Genomic DNA, 6,923 nt, shown 5'->3' on the forward strand with positions numbered 1-6,923 from the left:
TGATTAGACTTGTTTTCAATCCAAACCATTCATTTGATTACTTCATTTATGTAATCCAAACCATCTATAGAGTTAGTCTTGTGCTCAACAAATTAATTTTTGGGTGCCTCATGTACAAAAAATCGTTAGTGATTCAAATTGTTCTTATGATTGGCCTTGTTTTCAGTCACACAAAACTTTTATATGAGTGCACCTATTCACGAGATTAAAGTCATTCGTATACTTGTCTGTTTTAAGTGATATAAACCCCTTCATTTGATTGGAGTAAACTTAGTCCCTTGTTTACTAAGCCAATGAATGAAAGTTTTATACTCTTTGTTGGGTTGCACAAGCACAAAAATTCATTATGGGAGGAGTAATCTTGGCAAATCGTTGTGCTCATTTTCAACAACCCTACTAATCGTACGATTGACAAGTTTTTGGTGATTTAAGCTGTTAAGATGCTAGTCTGTTTCCGTCAATCTCAGCCGTTCATTTGGTTTGGCTTGTTTTGTGACACAACCCTTGGTGGATCTATAATTGCGGTTTCACTCATTAGAGACAATTGAATGCATGAGTCATGCACAATGGGCCCATTTTCAATTATTCAAGCCATTAATTAATCTCTTGTTTCATTTTTCCTGGTAGAAATCGTTCTTATGGTTGGGTCCCTCTGTAGTGACCTAAACCATTAATCATGTAGCTTGCTTATAGTGATGCAAACTATTTATAGGCAGGTCCCATTTTTGCCAACCAAATCATTTATAAAGATGGGCCTATCTTTTGAAATGCATGGGCCATTTGAAGTTATCCAATTGAGCTAACCTTTTAAAATGCTTGGGTTGGTTGGAGTCAATCAATTCATTCATATTGTCGGCTATTTTTAAGTGATCTAAACCCCCTCTATATAATTCAAGCCATTTTAGTGATCCACACCCTTCGTATTATTGAGGTTGTTTCTAGTGATCCAAATCAGTTAATATCCTAAGGTCCATGGTTCAACAATCCAAGCAGACTTATCCGAACCCTTTACATAATTTGGCCCGTTTTTTGTGATCCAAACTCGTCTTATTGTTGGGGCCCTTTTTAGTCATCTAAATTAATTGACATTTTAAGGCTCATGTTCATTAATCTAACCAAATGATCTATAGCCCATGTTGGTTGGATTGGTCCGCCACTAATGTCAACCATGAATATTATGTTAAGGCCCATGTCTAGCGATTCAAATAGGCGGTGTGATACAAACCTCGATGGATCTGTAATTGTGTTTTCACCCATTTGAGGCAAGTGCACGAATCATGCACAATGGGCCTATTTTCAATTATCCAAACCATTATTATCTCTTGCTCCATTTTTACTGGTAGAAACCATTCTTATGGTTGGTTCCTTTACAATAATCCAGACCTTTAATTACTCTCTTCTAATGATGTGAGCTACTTATAGGAATGATCCCACTTTCATTAACCAAGCCATTTATAGGATAAGCAAACCTTTTGAAATGCTTGGGCCATTCAAAGTGATCCAATTAGGCCAAACTTTTAAAATGCTTGGGTTGTTTGGAGTGATCTAAATTGTTCATATTAGTGGTTCTTTTTAAGTGGTCTAAATCAAGTTTTAAATCATCCGTGATTTGTTCAAGTCAAACTGAGCGGTGGCCAATTCTCTCTCTTTTTTTTTAATAAATAGGTTGGGCAAATTTTTTTAGCATGTTGGATGATCTTTGCAAGCTTTGAGTCAACTTAGCATTTCTGCAACCTAAGGGAACTAGCTTACTAAACTATTAATATTCTTTTGGTTAACTGATGTGTCTATTAGTGTTTAGGAAGGAATGCAACTTTTTCTCTAATGAAACTTTTTAAGCTTGAAGTTAGCAATTTGCAACATGAGGGGACTAGCTTGCCATATTTTCTATATTTTCTATATTTTCTATATTTTTATAATTAGAGCAGATGACAAAATGCAATTTGTTTCTTAACGAATCCTTTTTCTTGGCATGTTCCTAATGAAATTTGTTTCTTTTTCATCTAGTTTTGAGAGGCACCTCACCGGTTTATGACAATTGTTCTTTTATGCTTAATATATCTCCAAAAGAACTTAATTAGGCTGTTCTTTTGTCTGATGCTTTATCTATTGTTTTAATCACACCATTTTTAAAAAAAATTTATTTATTTATTTATTTATTTTGTTTCAGCTTCTTTGCATTCAAGCGTTTTGTTAGATTTACTAAGAGAACGATGAAGCTTGTTGGTTTCCATCATATTCATCAGGGTTTGAATTCTTCTATGAGTGAGATTTTTCTTAACACTTTTCTTGTTATTAATTGATTATGGAATTATTGTTTTGAATTTTAGGGATCTTATTTGATTATATTGGGGGTTGATATGTGGAGACTCTGTTCTCCCCTTTTACTTATAATACCATGTAGTTATCATTTGTGATGATTCAACATATGTACTTTTTTTTTTCTTTTGAACTTGTCCATCATGTTTGTTTGCCTCTGCTTGTTTCAATGGTATGCTAGTTTTAGTCAATTACTTCAAAGATACACTATTAGAATTATGTGAATAGTTTTTCATTTATATGAAGGGGAATAGTTTCTATGATAATGTTACATTCAATTTATTAGTTGTAGTTGTAGATTGTAAGTTAATTTTTTATGGTACGCTAGATTAAATTATCCAATTAGTCGAGGTGATTTGGTGTCTCTTGGGCTTATATTCGGTGATACAAATCGTTATTATGGTAGTGTGTGTTGGGTGATCTAAACCATTCATACGATGTGGCCAGTTTTCATTATCTCAAACTTTCAATTTAATATGCATGGATCATTTCAATTGATCCAATCCATTCATGTGGTTGGTTTGTAGTGATCCAAATCCTTTATACGATTGGGGCCATTTTCAGTTTATCCAAACTCTTCGTATGATTTAGGTTGTTTCTAGTGATTCCTATGATTTAGGTTGTTTCTAGTGATCTTAACCAAATGATAAAATAATACACGTTTTCAACAATCAAATCTCTGACTAGTCACATGATTGAGGTTGTTTTCAATGACGTGAGCCAATTGATTTGCTAAGTTGATTTGTATCATTCACATGATTGACTATTTGTAAGCTTGTTCAAATGATTGTGCCAATTTTCAATGATCCAAACTATCCATACGATTGTTTCATTGCCATGATTGTGTACATTTTTAGTGATCGAAACCCTTGGTATGGTTGGGACCTTATTTAGTATTCCAAACTATTTATGTGATTAGGCCATTTTCATTTCCAAACCAATTGATATGTTGTATTTTGTTTTCTGCAATTGAATCAGTTAGTTCATGTTTGTGCCAATTTTCAATGATCCAAACTATCCATACGATTGTTTCATTACCATGATTGTGTACATTTTTAGTGATTGAAACTGTTGGTATGGTTGGGACCTTATTTAGTATTCCAAACTGTTTATGTGATTAGGCCATTTTCATTTCCAAACCAATTGATATGTTGTATTTTGTTTTCTGCAATTGAATCAATTAGTTCATGTTTTGTAGCCTAGGTGGATGCCACATATAGCCAAGTTCTTTTAGGTAGGAGGAAGCTAGTCATAAAATTTGTCAACATTTTGCAATTGAATGTAGATTGTTTAGGTATTCCAATTTTTAAGTATCTATTTGTGAGTTGCTTATTCTATAGTTCCGATATTTCTTGTTTGTGATACTTGGTGCATGGGTCAACAGTGCTAATGATTGATTCAAATATCAGAGATCCTATATATGATTGGGGGCCTTGATCAGTGTTTCGAGCCTTTCATATAATGGGGCATGTTTTAATGGTCCAATTCTTATGATTGGTTTGTTTCCAATGATTGATATGTTAAGGCATGTTTTTAGTAATCTAATTGGTTGATGTGATACATCCCATAGTGGATGTTGAATTGTGATTTTTCACATGTAAGAGATCGGTACACGAATCATCAATGGTGGACAATTTTCAATTATCTTAGTTAATGTTTCCCAACCCACTATGAATGCTACAAATTGATCATATGATTGGGTCCATTTTTAATAGTCCAAATTGTTGAAATGATTGGACTCATTTTAATTATCTAAGCCATTCTTAATGATTGGGCCTTCATTTTGTGATTCAAATCGTTAATATTATAGGGTGCCTGCTATCTTTATAAAAAATTAAGGGCGGGCCTATCTTCAATGATCCAATTAATATGGTAGGGCTTGTTTTCAATGATCAAATGGTTAATATTGATTAGGAACATTTTCACCCATACGAATATTTGATATGGTTGGGCCATTCCAAGTGATTCAAATCGTTCATTTGATTGGGTCTACTGTAAGTGATCAGAACCCTTTATATCATTGTGGCATTTTTTGCGATCTAAACCCTTCATCTAATTGAGGTCATTTTAATGATCTAAACCAATATATGCTGAGGCCTGTGTTCACCAATCAATTCCGTTGATTATTAATAGCCCTCATTGGATGTGGTAAGGACAAAAATTGTTAGTGGAGCAATCTTGACATATAATATTTCAATCTTTTATAGTTAAGTGTGGAGTGTAGTTATTTTTCTTGACTAATTGTTCATCTAGCTAGCGCCTATATTCAACGATCCAAATCGTTAATATGGTAGGGTTTATCCAAACCCTACCACGGTTGATCCAAACGCTTCATTTGATATGCTAGTTTCCGGTGATGCAGACCTTTGACATGCTTGGGCCATTTCAATTGATTTGAATCGTTAATATGATTGGCTTATACTTAGTAATCCAACGCTTCATATGATTGGGGTTGCTTTTAGTTATGTATGCTATAAATATCATTAAGGTCGTTTTCGGTGACACGTTATATACAATGATAGTGCGTTTTAATAGTTCGTTGTGATGGATGTTTTTAAATGGTGGTTAATTTCAATGAACGAGATGTATAAAGATATACATGAATATATTAATAAGGTGTACCAAAAATTCCAATAGGTGATACAGCATGTACAATGATAATGCCCTTTAATTGTTAATGGGGAAGAAACTATGGGGAAGATGATCAATTACCACATCTATTCTTTTTTGTATGGTCATACAAAGCTCCACCATGGGCGACAATGTTCACTTGACTTGTGGGAAGAACGAGGGTGTTGACAATCAATAATTTGCAAAGAAGATCCCTTACCCTTCCTAACATATCTGTAATGTGTATGGGAGATGCAGGGTCAATTGATCACCCCTTCATTCATTTCATGTTTGCTTGAATGATGTGGGACTACTTTCTCAATGCTCTCCATACAAGCTTAGGTGAAGCCGAGTTTTGTTGTGGACCTTCTATGGTCTTGGCATTCAGGAGGGGTGGGAAAAGTGGGGAAAGCTTTGTGGAGATTGCTTTTATATAGGAGGTGTTTTCAGAATAGGAGTTCTTTGCATATTGTGGTTGTTAGGGAAATTAAATGTATTTTTTGGGTTGGGCTTCTTAATCCTGCTAATCTCTCATAAGTGGTATTTTTAAATTAAATTCTTTTATGCATTTTGTGGGCTTTTAATGAAGCTCTCTCAAAAAGAAAAAAAAAAAAAAGGAAGAAGAAAAAAGAAGGCATTTTGAAATGAGCCATAACTAAATTTTTTTGTTGGATTGAGGTTTTACTTAGACAAAAAATACAAAATGAAAAACAAATAAGAAGGAAATAAATAAAGAAATGTAAAAAAAAGTATGAAGAATCTAAACTAAAGATGATTTTTTAGCACGATTTCCTAGTATGTGAAAACTAAATGTCCCAAACTTGTTGATGGAATGACCTTTTATCAATAAATGAAACTCCATATACAAATTAACTTCTTGATCTCTAAAAAATAGATTATTTGAAAATACCACTTATGAATGATATTTTTGTTTGAGGCAAACTAATCTTCATGCTAAGTGTGTTTCCTATTTTGGGATACACTTGATCTTAGTAGGGTTTGACAGTTTACACATATAACTAATTACACCCTAAGCACACAATACACAACTTCATTAAATGTTGAATATCATTCACCTCCAATAGAAGGATAGTCAAATACATACTCAAGGATGAGCCCACCCCAATCCTTTTTTGTCATTTTACTTAGATCTTTGAAAGATGTGAGGTTTCACTTCCCAAAAGGGACGGGGACAGGGACACCCTGTTGTTATATATAAAAAAAAAAACTTCCCAAAACCCGTCACGAGTTTGGGTGAATGACTTTGGTCGTGGGTTTGCTCCCCATAGACACGAGTGTGATTCCCCTCCCCATGGATTACCTATCATGAGTTGGTGCGAACGACTTTAGTCGTGGGTTTGCTCCCCATAGACACTAGTTTGATTCCCCTCCCCGTGGATTACCTATCACGAGTTGGGGCGAACGACTTTGGTCGTGGGTTTCCTCCCCACAGACACGAGTTTGATTCCCCTCACCGTGGATTACCTGTTATGAGTTTGGGTGAACGACTTTGGTCTTGGGTTTGCTCCTCACAGATAGGAGTTCAATTCCCCTCCCCGTGGATTACTTGATGCACGTGGTGTAACTGAGGAATTTTTTTTATAATCCCCACATCTGGAGACCTGCTACACTCGACCCGACTCGGTGTTGACTCAACTCGACTCGGTACCTATGACCGGGTCAGACTCAGTCTGGATTAGTCTAAGACAGACTCCGACTCAGATCTGGTCAGGCATGCTGGACTTGGTACCTAGTTAGGTGAGTCGGGTTGGCCCTTCAGCCCTAACTTGGTCCGACTCGACTCATTGCCATATTCTTCACACTGTGTATTAGGGAAAGTTTTTGTTTTTAATCTTCACATTTGGATATTCTTGAAATTTTAACTTTCAATTTCAGTGTTCAGTGTTAAGCTTATGCCTGTCCATTCCTTTCAAGCTTGATCTTGCCCCTATAGGCGTATGCTCATGATGCTTAATGACTGAGTTCGATTTCCT

Source organism: Magnolia sinica, chromosome 14 (assembly GCF_029962835.1).
Source record: "Magnolia sinica isolate HGM2019 chromosome 14, MsV1, whole genome shotgun sequence".
NCBI classification, from domain to species: domain Eukaryota; kingdom Viridiplantae; phylum Streptophyta; class Magnoliopsida; order Magnoliales; family Magnoliaceae; genus Magnolia; species Magnolia sinica.